Source organism: Salvelinus fontinalis, chromosome 38 (genome assembly GCF_029448725.1).
Source record: "Salvelinus fontinalis isolate EN_2023a chromosome 38, ASM2944872v1, whole genome shotgun sequence".
Taxonomy (NCBI): Eukaryota; Metazoa; Chordata; class Actinopteri; order Salmoniformes; family Salmonidae; genus Salvelinus; species Salvelinus fontinalis.
In genome coordinates this window covers 34495559-34511869 of record NC_074702.1, presented here as the reverse complement: position 1 = coordinate 34511869, position 16311 = coordinate 34495559, and the positions used below count along the sequence as shown (strand labels likewise).

The 16311-nt window shown below is 42.8% G+C and overlaps 1 protein-coding gene across 1 annotated transcript in view; it reads right to left on the bottom strand.

The window, feature by feature from the left end:
• Positions 1 to 12188, bottom strand: part of LOC129837480 (phosphatase and actin regulator 4B-like) — a 67686-nt gene extending 55498 nt beyond the window's left edge. Inside the window, exons 1-2 of the mRNA XM_055903678.1 lie at positions 12041 to 12188; positions 11696 to 11820 (exon numbers count right to left, since the gene is read on the bottom strand). The gene's annotated coding sequence lies outside the window, so the exon portion shown is untranslated. The remainder of the gene's footprint in view (positions 1 to 11695; positions 11821 to 12040) is intronic.
• Between the last annotated feature and the right edge of the window lie 4123 nt (positions 12189 to 16311).

Here is a 16311-nt window from a genome sequence, read left to right as displayed (position 1 = left end):
ATATGGTCACATGTATCAAATAAAATCAAAGCCGGAGATAGTAGTCGCCTATAACGATAGCTAAACAGAAGGCAAATCCATGTCTCTCTTCGCGCCTTCCTGAAAACAGGAAATGGAGGACACGTCATTCCATGAGCTGTAATTCGAGTTCAGATCAAGTTACACAGTCCATTTCTTCTCTCACTCCTTGTCGACATCTAGTGGAAGACGTATGAAGTGCATCTAAACTAATAAATAACAAGGGCTTTAATAGGCAGCCCCTGGAACAGAGCCTCAATTTCAGACTTTCCACTTCCTGTCAGGAAGTTTGCTGCAGATGAGTTCTGTTTCACTCACAGATATAATTCAAACGGTTTTAGAAACTAGAGAGTGTTTTCTATCCAATAGTAATAATAATATGCATATTGTACGAGCAAGAATTGAGTACGAGGCCTTTTTGAAATGGGCACCTTTTATCTGGCTACTCAATACTGCCCCTTCAGCCCAAACAGGTTAAGAAGAATCCTAGAATCCAAGACTTACAGAAATCTCTGGAACTTGCTAACATCTCTGTTGACGAGTCTACGATACATAAAACACTAAAGAAGAAAGATGGCGCTGGAGCAGAACTTGGCCCAACCGATTGTGTTTTTTAAATTTGTTTTGGCTACCGTCTCTTATGACCGAAAATAACTTCTAGACATCAGGACTGCGATTACTAGCCACGGACTAACAGAATCCTTTTTCTTCTTTCACGACTCTGATGAGCCCGAGCCCGAGGCGGAGGATATACGGCTCCCTCGGGAACAGGTCCCGACCCCGTGAAGAGGAGGCAGAGAAAGAGAGGCCGGAGAGCAAGCTGTACTTCTGAGAAGTCAGAGGCGATTGAATAAACCCCCACTTCACTCAATTCTGTTAGCAAACATGCAATCATTGGACAATAAAATGGAAGACTTACTGGAAAGATTAAACTACCAACGGGACATTAAAAACGAACAGTTTATGCTTCACGGAGTCGTGGCTGAACGGCTGAATGGCTGGTTATACGATGTTCCGGCAGGATAGAACAGCGGCATCTGGTAAGACAAGGGGCGGCGGTCTAAGTATTTTTTGTAAACAACAGCTGGTGCAAAATATCTAAGGAAGTCTCGAGCTATTGCTCGCCTGAAGTAGAGTTTTTCATGATAAGCTGTAGAAAACACTGTATTTTTCGTAGCTGTCTACATACCACCACAGACCGATGATGGCACTAAGATAGCATTGAATGAGCTGTTTTCCGCCATAAGCAAACAAGAAAACACTCAACCAGAGTAGGCACTCCTAGTAGCCGGGGACTTTAATGCAGGGAAACTTAAATCCGTTTTACCAAATTTCTATCAGCATGTTAAATGTGCACCAGAGGGAAACTCTGGACCACCTATACTCCACACACAGAGATGCATACAAAGCTCTCCCTCGCCCTCCATTTGGCAAATCTGACCATAATTCCATCCTCCTGATTCCTGCTTACAAGCAAAAACTAAAGCAGGAAGCAACAGTGACTCGGTCAATAAAAAGTGGTTAGATGAAGCAGATGCTAAGCTACAGGACTGTTTTGCTAGCACCGACTGGAATATGTTCCAAGATTCCTCCAATGGCATTGAGGAGTACACCACATCTGTCATTGGCTTCATCAATAAGTGCATTGACGACGTCGTTCCTACAGTGACCGTATGTACATACCCCACCAGACGCCATGGATTACAGGCAGCATCCGCACTGAGCTAAAGGCCAGAGCTGCCGCATTCAAGGAGCAGGACTCTAACCCGGAAGCTTATAAGAAATCCCACTATGCCCTCCGACGAACCATCAAACAGGCAAAGCATCAATACAGGACTAAGATCGAGTCGTACTACACCGGCTCCGACGCTCGTCGGATGTGACCCATTACAGACTAAAAAGGGAAGCACAGCAGAGAGCTGCCCAGTGACACAAGCCTACCGGACGAGCTAAACTACTACTGTGTGATCACACTCTCTGCAGCCGATGTGAGTAAGATCTTTAGACAGGTCAACATTCACAAGGCCGCAGGGCCAGACGGATTACCTGGACTTGTACTGCGAGCATGCGCTGACCAACTAACAAGTGTCTACTGACATTTTCAAACTCTTCATGTCCCGAGTCTGTAAAACCAACATGTTTTAAGCAGACCACCATAGTCCCTGTGCCCAAGATCACTAATAAACCTGCCTAAATGACTAACGACCCGTAGCACTCACATCTGTAGCCATGAAGAGCTTTGAAAGGCTGGTCATGGCTCACATCAACTTCATCATCCCAGAAACCCTAGACCCACTCCAATTTGCATACCGCCCCAACAGATCCACAGATGTTGCAGTCTATTGCACTCTATTGCACTCCACACTACCCTTTCCCACCTGGACAAAAAGGAACACCTATGTGAGAATGCTATTCATTGACTACAGATCAGCGTTCAACACCATAGTGCACTCAAAGCTCATCAATAAGCTAAGGTCCCTGGGACTAAACACCTCCCTCTGCAATTGGATCCTGGACTTCCTGTCGGGGAGCCCCCAGGTGGTAAGGGTAGGTAACAATACATCCGCCACACTGATCCTGAACACAGGGGCCCCTCAGGGGTGCATGTTCAGACCCATCCTGTACTCCCTGTTCACTCATGACTGCACGGCCAGGCAAGACTCCAACATCATCATTAAATCTGCAGATGACACAACAGTGGTAGGCCTGATCACTGACAACAACGAGACGGCCTATAGGGAGGAGGTTAGAGACCTGGCTGTGTGGTGCCAGGACAACAATCTCTCCCTCAACGTGATCAAGACAAAGGAGATGATTGTGGACTACAGGGAAAAGAGCACACCCCCATTCTCGTCAACGGGGCTACAGTGGAGCAGGTTGAGAGCTTCAAGTTCCTTGGTGTCTACATCACCAACAAACTAACATGATCTAAGCACACCATGAAAGTCGTGAAGCGGGCACGACAAAGCCTATTCCCCCTCAGCAGACTGAAAAGATTTGGCATGGCTCCTCAGACCCTCAAAAGGTTCTACAGCTGCACCATCGAGAGCATCCTGACTGGTTGCATCACTGCCTTGTATAGCAACTGCTCGGCCTCTGACCTCAAGGCATTAAGTGTAGTGTGAACAGCCCAGTACATCACTGGAGCCAAGCTTCCTGCCATCCAGGACCTACATACCAGGCAGTGTCAGAGGAAGGACCTAAAAATTGTCAAAGACTCCAGCCACCCTAGTCATAGACTGTTGGCTCTAATACCACACGAAAAGAGGTACCGGAGCGCCAAGTCTAGGTCCAAGAGTCTTCTAAACAGCTTCTACCCCCAAGCCATAAGACTCCTGAACATCTAGTCAAATGGCCACCCAGACTATTTGCATTGCCCTCCACACCACTGCCACTCTCTGTTGTCATCTATGCAGTCACTTTAACTCTACCTACATGTACAGTTGTGGCCAAAAGTTGAATGACACAAATATTAATTTTCACAAAGTCTGCTGCCTCAATTTGTATGATGGCAATTTGCATATACTCCAGAATGTTGTGAAGAGTGATCAGATGAATTGCAAAGTCCCTCTTTGCCATGCAAATGAACTGAATCCCCCCAAAACATTTCCACTGCATTTCAGCCCTGCCACAAAAGGACCAGCTGACATCATGTCAGTGATTCTCTCGTTAACACAGGTGTGAGTGTTGACGAGGACAAGGCTGGAGATCACTCTGTCATGCTGATTGAGTTCGAATAACAGACTGGAAGCTTCAAAAGGAGGGGGGTGCTTGGAATCATTGTCCTTCCTCTGTCATCCATGATTCCCTGCAAGGAAACACATGCCGTCATCATTGCTTTGCACAAAAAGGGCTTCACAGGCAAGGATATTGCTTCCAGTAAGATTGCACCTAAATCAACCATTTATCGGATCATCAAGAACTTCAAGGAGAGCGGTTCAATTGTTGTGAAGAAGGCTTCAGGGCGCCCAAGAAAGTCCAGCAAGCGCCAGGACCGTCTCCTAAAGTTGATTCAGCTGCGGGATCAGGGCACCACCAGTACAGAGCTTGCTCAGGAATGGCAGCAGGCAGGTGTGAGTGCATCTGCACGCACAGTGAGGCAAAAACTTTTGGAGGTTGGCCTGGTGTCAAGAAGGGCAGCAAAGAAGCCACTTCTCTCCAGGAAAAACATCAGGGACAGACTGATATTCTGCAAAAGGTACAGGGATTGGACTGCTGAGGACTGGGGTAAAGTCATTTTCTCTGATGAATCCCCTTTCCGATTGTTTGGGGCATCCGGAAAAAAGCTTGTCCGGGGAAGACAAGGTGAGCGCTAGCATCAGTCCTGTGTCATGCCAACAGTAAAGCATCCATTCATGTGTGGGGTTGCTTCTCAGCCTAGGGAGTGGGCTCACTCACAATTTTGCCTAAGAACACAGCCATGAATAAGGAATGGTACCAACACATCCTCCGAGAGCAACTTCTCCCAACCATCCAGGAACAGTTTGGTGACGAACAATGCCTTTTCCAGCATGATGGAGCACCTTGCCATAAGGCAAAAGTGATAACTCAGCGGCTCGGGGAAGAAAATATAGATATTTTGGGTCCATGGCCAGGTAACTCCCCAGACCTTAATCCCATTGAGAACTTGTGGTCAATCCTCAAGAGGCAGGTGGACAAATAAAAACCTACAAATTCTGACAATTTCCAATCATTGATTATGCAAGAATGGGCTGCCATCAGTCAGGACATAGCCCAGAAGTTAATTGACAGCATGCCAGGGCGGAATGCAGAGGACTTGAAAAAGAAGGGTCAACACTGCAAATATTGACTCTTTGCATCAACTTCATGTAATGGTCAATAAAAGCCTTTGACCCGTATGAAATGCTTGTAATTATACTTCAGTAGTCCATAGTAACATCTGACAAAAATATCTAAAGACACTGAAGCAGCAATCTTTGTGGAAATTAATATTTGGGTCATTCTCAAAACTTTTGGCCACAAGTGTACATACTACCTGAACTAACCGGTGCCCCCGAACATTGACTCTGTACCGGCACCCCCCTGTATATATTGTTATTTTTTACTGCTAATCTTTAATTACTTGCTACTTTTCTCTTATTCTTATCCGTATTTTTTAAACTGCACTGTTGGTTAGGGGCTCGTAAGTAAGCATTTCACTGTAAGGTCTACACCTGTTGTATTCGGTGCATGTGACTAATACAATTTGATTTGTGTTCATGGGAGGACACCACGGAAGAAGCCACTGCTGGCGAAAAAAAACATTGCTGCACATCTGAAGTTCACAAAAGAGAACCTGGAGTTTCCACAGCGCAACTGGCAAAATATTCTGTGGACAGATTAAACTAAAGTTGAGTTGTTTGGAAGGGAGAAAAAAAGGCACAGCACACCAACATCAAAACCTCATCCCAACTGTAAAGTATGGTTGAGGGAGAATTATGGTTTGGGGCTACTTTGCTGCCTCAGGGCCCGAACAGCTTGCTATCATCAACGGAAAAATGAATTCCCAAGTTTATCAAGACATTTTGCAGGAGAATGTTAGGGGACAAAGATCGTACTTGGGAGAAATGTCCTCTGGTCTGATGAAACAAAAATAGAACCGTTTGGCCATAATGACCAACGTTATGGAGGAAAAAGGGGGAGGCTTACAAGCTGAAAATCACCATCCCAACCGTGAAGCACGGGGGTGGCAGCATCATGTTGTGGGGGTGCTTTGCTGCAGGAGGGACTGGTGCACTTCACAAAATAGATGGCATCATGAGGGGGGGAAATTATGTGGATATGTTGAAGCAACATCTCAAGACATCAGTCAGGAAGTTAAAGCCTGGTCGCAAATGGGTCTTCCAAATGGACAATGACCACAAGCATTCTTCCAAAGTTGTGGCAAAATGACTTAAGGACAACAAAGTCAAGGTATTGGAGTGGCCATCACAAAGCCCTGACCTCAATCCCATAGAAAATGTGTGAGCAGAACAGAAAAAGCGTGTGCGAGCAAGGAGGCCTACAAACCTGACTCAGTTACACCAGCTCTGTCAGGAAGAATGGGCCAAAATAAAGCTGAAATAAATCATTCTCTCTACTATTATTCTGACATTTCACATTCTTAAAACAAAGTGGCGATCCTAACTGACCTAAGACAGGGAATGTTAACTAGGATTAAATGTCAGGAAATGTTGAAATACCGAGTGTATTTGGCTAAAGTGTATGAAAACTTCCGACTTCAACTGTAGATTATAAATCTAATCTAATATAAATCTAATCTGATAAATCTAAAATATCGCAGAGTGGAGTAATAGTATATGGAATCAGTGATCATTTTATTACATTTTGCACAAGGAGGATTCTTAAAGATATATTTAAGTGTCACAAAACCGTTAGAATCAGAGGACTCAAAAAATACTGTGTTGAAAAGTTTAGGGAGGAAGTGGGTAAAATTGACTGGTCACCTGTGCTAGATAGTGTAGGGGTAGACATTGCCTGGGAAGTCTTTAAATGTAGATTCCTTGATGTGGTGAATGTGATGGCTCCCATTAGACGGGTCAGGGTAAAACAGACATCTAGCCCTTGGTTTAATCATGAGATTCTAGAATCTATCCAAGCAAGGAATAAGTCTTAATTTTTTTTTAAGAACTCTTACTCTTAAGAGCAGCATGATTTTGTCCTATATAAACATCACAGAAATTAAGGAAAGAGCAGGATGGATAAAGCTAAGAGGGGTTACACTTTGCTGAGAAAATAATTGAGAACAAAAATGACCCTAAAAAGCTTTGGAAATCATTTAAGGAACTAGGCTGTAGTAGTACTACCAAAACCAAACTAAACAGTATTGGACTGAACATCCGGGGGGAGACGGTATATGAAAAAGCAGAGGTTGCCAATGAATTCAACTATTCTTTTTCCTTCTGTTGCCAGAAAGCTGGTCAGCAAGCTGCCCACCAGTTCTGGTTTGTATGGAAGCAACCAAGTCAAGAAGTATTATGTAGTTAGGGGTTCAGCCAAACTCTTTTTCTTTTGCAAAGGTAGCAACAACCAAAATAGTCAGTATGCTGGCAGAGCTTAAATGCTCCCAAGCAACAGGCCTGGATAATATTCCTGCAAGGTTTCTTATAGATTCTGCTGAGCAAATTGGCCCTTGTATTACGCATATCGCTAATCTCTCTCTTGAACAATGTACCTTTCCCAGGGACATGAAACAAGCTAAAGTTATACCTCTGTATAAGAAGGGGATAAAGTCTGACCCTGGGAATTATAGGCCTGTATCTATCCTCTCTATAACATCAAAGATCTTGGAGAGAGTTGTACATGAGCAAATGTATGAATATGTTAACAAACAGGGTCTAATGTATGGTTTTCAGGCGGGTTTTAGAAAAACATACTCCACTGATTCATGTCTACTTTATTTGATTGACTTCATCAGGAAAGAGATTGATGAGGGAAATCTGTGTGGAATGGTACTGCTTGACCTACAGAAGGCCTGTGATACAGTTAACCACTGTCTCCTAATCTCCAAACTGGAGGCACTGGGGTTAAGCAGTATCCCTCTAGGCTGGGTAAAGTCCTGTTTATCAGGAAGGGAGCAAGGAGTAGAGGTTAATGGTTCACTGTCTCGGGCAAAACCAATGAGTTGTGGCGTTCCGCAGGGGAGCGTACTTGGGCCTCTGCTGTTTTTATTGTATATTAACGATATGAAAGATCCTTGTTCTTGCCGTCTTTTTCTTTATGCGGATGACTCTACACTTCTGGTGTCTCACAAAATTAAAACTATGTTGGAGAACATACTTAGCACAGAGCTTACCAAAATTAGCAAATGGCTTGGAGATAATAAGCTATCTCTGCACTTAGGGAAAACTGAAGCAATTATTTTTGGATCCAGACCTAAATTGTGTAGGTTGTCTGAAATCAGAGTGGAGTTAGAGGGTGAGGTGCTGACTACTAAAACCTCTATTAGCTACTTAAGATGTATCCTTGATGAAAGCTTGGGAGGTGTGAGCATGGCCAATAAAGTGCTAGGGAAGGTTAATGCCAGGACTAAGTTTTTGGCTAGAAAGTCCAAGCTGCTTGATAAGAACTCCATGAAAGTGCTAGCTACTGCCCTCATTCAATGCCATTTTGACTATGCTAGTACTTCCTGGTTTGAGGGCTTATCTAAACTTATGAAGGGGAAGCTCCAGATAGCCCAGAATAAGCTGACCAGGGTAGTATTGAAGGTGAGTCCACGTACTCACATAGGCAGGAGCTGCTTTCAGGAACTAAACTGGCTACCTGTTGAGGCTAGGGTGTCCCAGATTAGACTAGGTTTGGTTTACAGGAGTATTTATGGTCCTGCGCCCAGATATCTAAGTGATTACTTTCCTCGTGTTAGGGATGCACACAATCACAGCACCAGATCAGGTGTTGCTGATGTGTACTTATACAGGTTCAGGAGTAATGCTGGGAAAGGTACTTTCTTGTATACTGGAGCCTCAGAATGGATTGAGTTGCCTCTGCCCATAAAAACAACATCCTCTCAGGGCAGCTTTAAAAATAAAGTAAAAATATGTTTGATGTCTTCTGTGCCCATATGAATAACCCCTATGACGTAACTGGAATGATGAGATAGATGTTCTTCCTCTCTGTTTTTGTTTTATTATTTCACTGCCATACTGGGTTCGATCTTGTCTAGCCATCTTGTCTCAAGAGGACCACAATGGAAATAAGTCCCAGACTTTATTGTGTGTTATCCTTGATGATTTTATTAATGTGCATGTAAGGCTTTTTCAAGTTTTATATGTGCTTGTTTTTTTTAAATGGTCGAATTAATAAACTAAACTAAATTAAGACACTGCGGAGCTGGCGCGAGATATGTCTCAGAAAACCTACCTAATTCAGTCATTTTCTATTAAGGTATCTTTACTTTTACTCAAGTATGACAATTGGGTACTTTTCCCACAACTGGTTAGGCACTACAGCTTAGGCTTACGCACGGATACCAAATAGCTAGCCTAAAATAACTAAACAAAAACCTCAATGTAGCCTATAGATATAAATTGCACAAGAATAATACATTCATGGATTTAAGGTATTGTTCTTTTTAGTCAACCCACCCGCTCTTTATCCACACAATATTTCATGACCCTAAACCCGTCTGCCCCACGGATAAAACCGTGGATTGAATCAACCCGCACATCACTAATGTCAGTTTACTTAACTAGCAGTCGTTCAATCTTCTCAGTGTAACAGTTGGGCTAAGGGGACAATTCGGAGTACAACGCATTTCTCATCCCTGGATTGAGGTACTTTTTCAGAGACATATCTTGTGCCAGCTCCACAGCGTTTTAATTTACACAGGAAGCCTGTCCGACTCTACCCCGTTCACAGACGCTAACTGCTTTAGCGCCTATTAAAAGATAGTATCTTTTGACCAGGGGAGTATATTTAAACAACAGAGTTACACATGGAATAAACCAGCGTACAGTCAATAACACAATAGGGGGGGAAAAAGTCTATATACAGTGCGTGCAAATGGCGTGAGGTGGTAAGGCAAAAAATAGGCCATAGTAGCGAAGTAATTACAATTGAGCAAAATTAACACTGGAGTGATAGATGAGCAGATGGTGATGTGCAAGTAGAAAAACTGGTGTGCAAAAGAGCAGAAAAGTAAATTAAAAACAATATGGGGATGAGGTGGGCTATTTACAGATGGGCTATGTACAGCTGCAGCGATCGGTAAGCTGCTCAGATAGCTGATGTTTAAAGTTAGTGAAGGAGATATGAGTCTCCAGCTTCAGCGATGTTTGCAATTTGTTCCAGTCATTGGCAGCAGAGAACGGGAAGGCGTCCAAAGGAGGTGTTGGCTTTGGGGATGACCAGTGAGATATAACTGCTGGAGCGCGTGCGTCGGGTGGGTGTTGTTATCGTGACCAGTGAGCTGAGATAAGGCGGAACTTTACCTAGCATAGACTTATAGATGACCTGGAGCCAGTGGGTCTGGCGACGAATATGTAGTGAGGGCCAGCCGACTAGAGCATACAGGTCGCAGTGGTGGGTGGAATAAGAGGCTTTGGTAACAAAATGGATGGCACTGTGATAGACTGCATCCAATTTGCTGAGTAGAGTATTGGAAGCTATTTTGTAGATGACGTCGCCAAATTCGAGGATCGGTAGGATAGTCAGTTTTACGAGGGTATGTTTGGCAGCATGAGTGAAGGAGGATTTGTTGCAAAATAGGAAGACAATTCTAGATTTAGTTTTGGATTGGAGATGTTTAATAGGAATCTGGAAGGATTGTTTACAGTCTAGCCAGACACCTAGGTATTTGTAGTTGTTCACATATTCTAAGTCAGAACCGTCCAGGGTAGTGATGCTAGTCGGTCGGGCGGGTGCGGGCAGCGAACGGTTGAAAAGCATGCATTTGGTTTTACAATCGTTTAAGAGCAGTTGGAGGCCACGGAAGGAGTGTTGTACGGCATTGAAGCTCGTTGGGAGGTTAGTTACCATAGTGTCCAAAGAAGGGCCGGATGTATACAGAATGGTGTCGTCTGCGTAGAGGTGGATCAGGGAATCACCTGCAGCAATAGCGACATCGTTGATATATACAGAGAAAAGAGTCGGCCCGAGAATTGAACCGTGGTTCCCCCATAGACTGCCAGAGGTTCGGACAACAGGCCTTCCGATTTGACACACTGTACTCTATCTGAGAAGTAGTTGGTGAACCAGGCGAGGCAGTCATTTGAGAAACCAAGGCTGTTGAGTCTGCCGATAACAATACGATGATTGACAGAGTCGAAAGCCTTGGCCAGGTCGATGAAGACGGCTGCACAGTACTGTCTTTTATCGATGGTTGATATATCGTTTAGTACCTTGAGCGTGGCTGAGGTGCACCCGTGACCAGCTCGAAAACCGGATTGCACAGCGGATAAGGTACGGTGGGATTCGAAATGGTCAGTGATCTGTTTACTAACTTGGCTTTCGAAGACTTTAGAAAGGCAGGGTAGGATGGATATAGGTCTATAACAGTTTGGGTCTAGAGTGTCACCCCCTTTGAAGAGGGGGATGACCGCGGCAGCTTTTCCAATTTGGGCAAGTAGATGCGGGTGGTGCAGAGCTGTTGGCCGGGGTTGGGGTAGCCAGGAGGAAAGCATGGCCAGCCGTAGAGAAATGCTTATTGAAATTCTCGATTATCGTGGATTTATCGGTGGTGACAGTGTTACCTAGCCTCAGTGCAGTGGGCAGCTGGGAGGAGGTGCTCTTATTCTCCATGGACTTTGCAGTGTCCCAAAACCTTTTGGAGTTAGAGCTACAGGATGCAAATTTCTGTTTGAAAAAGCTAGCCTTTGCTTTCCTGATTGACTACGTATGTTGGCATAGCCTATTCGTAGACTCAGTTTAGCCTATTGTGCATATCAAAGAAAGCCGCAGCAACATTTCTAACTGTTACTAATGGCTGAACAGTGGGCAAATGATGGACCTTCAGGAAACCAACCGCATAGATAACTATAGCGGCTGTTTTCAAACTAATTAAGTAGCCTACAAGTTCTGGTTAGCCTACTTAGCAACTGGCTATTTCGTCAACTGTAGCCTATCATTCTTGCCAAAAAAACGAATTGAATAGACAACGCAGTTGAAAATCAACCCACAGGGATGAAGAATAGTCACCATATATCAACAACAAAAAATCAAACAGCAGCCTGTGGCTTACCTCTTTGTAGGAGAAAGAGGCTTGCTAATTGCCACCCAGTGTAACATCACCGCTCCATCCCACTGATAACATCTAGAGAGCGTCATCACGCGCATCCATTGTGCTTGAACGCCAACAGAGCATCACTGGAGATCAAGCCAAGATGGAAAATACATAATCACTGATTTAACCGGTAAAAACAAAATAAATACTCATAAAAAAATGTCATTTGGAAAAAAGTTATTACAAATCTATATTTTCAACGGCAATGGAATTGTCTCTTAGTGATTGCCAAGTTAAAACCACGTTCATTGTGTTTTGCTGGGAATTATTCCATCTCTGTTTATATAGCATGTTACTACATACCTTCTCTCCTGACTCATGAATTGCCCTCCTCTTGTTTGGAAATCGGTTATAGTCGATTTAATATAGCTAGGCTACTCAGCCATTTCCTCACCAAACACTTTTTCCCAGGCCCCCATCGAAACTTTTTTTTTACCGGAATGACCGGAAACAACCTGGAGGGCATTTCGGTAGTAGTAGTTCTTGTGTAAAACCGCAGCCAAGAGCATCTCAGTAGCCTACTATGTGTGGTAGTCGCAAATCGAATCTGCCTTGGATTAAAAAGACTTCAATACCCAGCAAGCATTGTAAGGAAAATGGTCCAAGCGCACTGTTTTAACTGTTTTCGTAATCTGAAATCATTGATGTTTCCAAATGAAATAACGGATTACAGCTGACTGTTACAATACAGTATTTTTTGTTTCAATGTGAGCGATGTTGAATTTAATATTTTCATATTTTTATCATCACTAAAGACCATAATAGGGGTGCCGTCTTTCGGATGGGACGTTAAACGGGTGTCCTGACTCTCTGAGGTCATTAAAGATCCCATGGCATTTATCGTAAGAGTAGGGGTGTTAACCCCGGTGTCCTGGCTAAATTCCCAATCTGGCCCTCAAACCATCATGGTCACCTAATAATCCCCAGTTTACAATTGGCTCATTCATCCCCCTCCTCTCCCCTGTAACTACTCCCCAGGTCGTTGCTGCAAATGAGAACGTGTTCTCAGTCAACTTACCTGGTAAAATAACGGTAAAATAAAATAAATAAATAAAAATAATAATATGCTGGTAACTGGTCTCACAAGCTTTCAGAGCAATTTGAGCACACATGGAGCATGGACAACTCTAAAGATAAATGTGTTTTAAGAGCTTTTGATGAGTCAAGATTGAAATATATTTTTTTAGCAAAAGACAAAGCTCTTGATGTACTGCACTCTTATGGGGGGGCTGACTAGAACCATAAAATGTTCTACAACTGTTCCTGTAGGAGAACACGTTTTTGGTTTCAGGTAGAAAACTTTTTGGGCTGGGTAGAGCCCTTTTTGGTATCAGGTAGAACATTTTCACCAATATGAACTAAACGTGTTCTACCTTGAACCAAGAAAGGGGTCTCCTACAGGGACAACTGCAGAACCTGCTTTGAACCCTTTTTCTAAGAGTGTGCAGGTGAAGGCATAAGTCTTACTTCATGTCAAACAATTGTATTATTGTTTCATATGTAACAAATATATAGAACGTGTCATATCAACTGTAATAGCCTAATTGTTGCCATGAATAGAACAAATATGTATTAAGTCAGTTTATCATACTGAAGAGAATTTTTAGATTGAAGGTAAATTGAATTGAATCAGACCAAGTAGGCTACAGAATAGCTAAAGCCTGTAAACTCTCTGCAAGCTTCAGCTTCAATTTACATTGGACATACAGCCTCATCTAGTGGCTGAATGGTAGTAAATCGTTTACTGCCCTCTGAACATTCTGCTTATTTTCTTATTGTTATAGTCATACTTTAGGAATGATCTTGTGCCAGTAGGATGTGATGTGAAGGGAAGGCAGGAAGGACTAACAGACTATGAAACAAAGAGTTGGATCAGCTGGAAACTGCGGCAGAACATTACAAATACACTACTGTTTTTATTGACCATAATAGATTTCAGGGGAATAACTTTTGGTAAAACAGAACTCATCAATTTCCATAATCACAATTTAATGTATATATATTTTTTGCCTAAATGCCATATTTCTTATTGGAAGGTTTGTGTGAGGACACTGCATTGAAAACAGATCATAAGAGAACATGTTTTTCCCTTTGATTAAAAATAAATAATTTGATTGTTACTGGACAAAGGAATGCAATGATGACTACTGAAAACTAACATTTTAACCTTTACAACATGCACATCTGATCGAATTTAGTACTCCGTTGGTACTCTCTAAAAGGTTCTCTACATCTAGAACTGAATGAAGGACGTTTTTTTAAATACATATTCTAGTATTATGAAACCCGTTATGCACTTGACTAAATCATTGCCGATAATGTGTACAGAGCTGCCTGTCAACAACTTTTCCATGTAACTTCCTCAAGGAAGAATCATTTTTAAGTCTATAAATATGATTCCAGCTTGATGGTTGTTCTTAGATTGAGACATTATAAAGTAATCAGGCATTGGGCAGTATTACACCTCCTTAGATATGAGCATGTGCCCTTTCCTCTGATAACATTGCCATGCCTCTCTCTGCTTAACAACAACAGAAACATTAAGGTACAGTATAGTAGAGTTAGGCTCACTACTGTATTTCTTATTTCTTCAGAACTCTGTCTGTCTGAGGTGTTGATGGAACACTGCAGCCGGATGTTTTGTCCAACATAACGAAACATGAGCTGGTTCCCAGGTGTTAGAAAAACATCAAAACATAGTGAAACCAGAGACAGATATGTGTTGTGATGGGTTGTTTCAGGTTTTCTTGTGCTGTATCAGGTTGCCTTTGCATGTTATGAGCCATTATTTATTCCGGTAGTCCATACTATTATGCAGCGGGTAGAATGGATGAGGCCACAATCTAGGCAGGAATGTCTATGTTCAGGGGACCAGGCTAGCTGCAGAGGATTTGATCACTGGCCACAGCTGGATAGCAGGACAACCAGGGCTGGCTCCAGGCATAAGCAATAAGCGGTCGCTTAGGGTCCCCAGGCATTAGGGGTCCCCTGACCTAAAAACATATATATATTTTTTTTAAGAACTTATTTGGAGTCTCAACTTATTGTTTATATTCAGAATAGTAGAATACACAAGGTGCAATTTCAAAATGTTTTTGTGCATCAGCAGTTTTTCTCTTGTTATGTCAGTCACTGACAGTCACTCAATTAGCCATGTCAGCTAACAATGTTTTGATAGGTAAGTTAGTCTAGCCATCTATCTACTGTAAACTGGTAGTAATCATGTCCGAATACCGACCTGGCACCCAGAACGTGATTTCCAGGGGGCCTGTCATGCCAAAAAGTGTGTGTGTTCCCTCCCCCTGTAGGGCTGTTGCTAGAACTTGCAAAAGTCTGACCGGCCTACGCAATTAACCAAAGCGTCCATTGCTATGCTGGTTGCGTGGCTCTATTTTACCCTGTAGCAGATGCGGCGGATGGAGGACGCGGGCAGTTCTAATTCTATTTCACCTCCTAAGCGCTCGCTTGGTCCGCACTAATTTATTACCTCAGAATCACTCTCCAAGGATTTCCATATATTTGTCTTTATATAATGTAATGACCAGAATAGATCATAAAGGAACAATTGTCCAGACAGAGGTTTGAATTTACGAATTAACGGTTTATTAACCCAACTTTACACAGGCTACTGTTTGGCCGTAGCCCACGCCAAATAAATGAAAGATAACCCCAAAGCCAACCGTGACCTTCTCTTGTGAAGGCCAGACGTAAGAGAGAGAACAAAGGCTAAACCTGGTCTTAACTTCCAATGCTTCATCCCCCTGCCCAACCCCCCTCCACGCCACTCCGCCAACCGCCAGGATGCCCGGCATCAGAACATTCCAGGCATTACCGTGGTTGGCAGATAGCAGGTTGATTGGCATGTCACAACCACCTCCTAGCCTAACACATAACACACAGCTGTCTATTGAAGCTCTTTTTAGGTTGATTTTAGATTGACATTGCTAGATACTTATTTACCTCAGCCTGCCTAGTCAGCTAGCTAGCCAGACAGTTTTATTTAGCTAACGTTAGCTACCTAGCTAACTTTTATTGTAGCTTTCTGTTTGTATGTAGCTTGCACTTTAATGGCATCCCTCGAGGAGATGTTATTTTATCTTTCCAACCAGGCAAAGTACCATGAAGACACCACTGATCTCAACAAGAGGCGCACCATTCCTAGGGGGGCAGAGAATATCACAATTCAGGGTAACGTTAAGTAGTTACCTACTATTAGATCACAGGAAGGATTTATTGTACAATCATTTTTTTAAATCTAGCCATCTAGGGTCTCCACAGTGCTAGGTAAATCTGCTTTTAGTTTTAATGCACTGAATTTCTGGAACAAAATTCAAAATACATTTAATCTTGATGTTCTGGTGCCATTCAGGCAATTTAAAGTACTGATGATTGGGGACTTATTTGTGGAGGAATGTAACTTCTTTGCTGGGTGAGTTGTGATCTTTTATTTGTGCTTCCCATGACTGTATTTTTGTATTTTAATGTGTATATGTTTGGGTATAATGTGTATATTTATTTTGTGTATAAACTGGGCACATTTGTAAAAAAGACCTAGGTCTCAATATGTTTTCTAA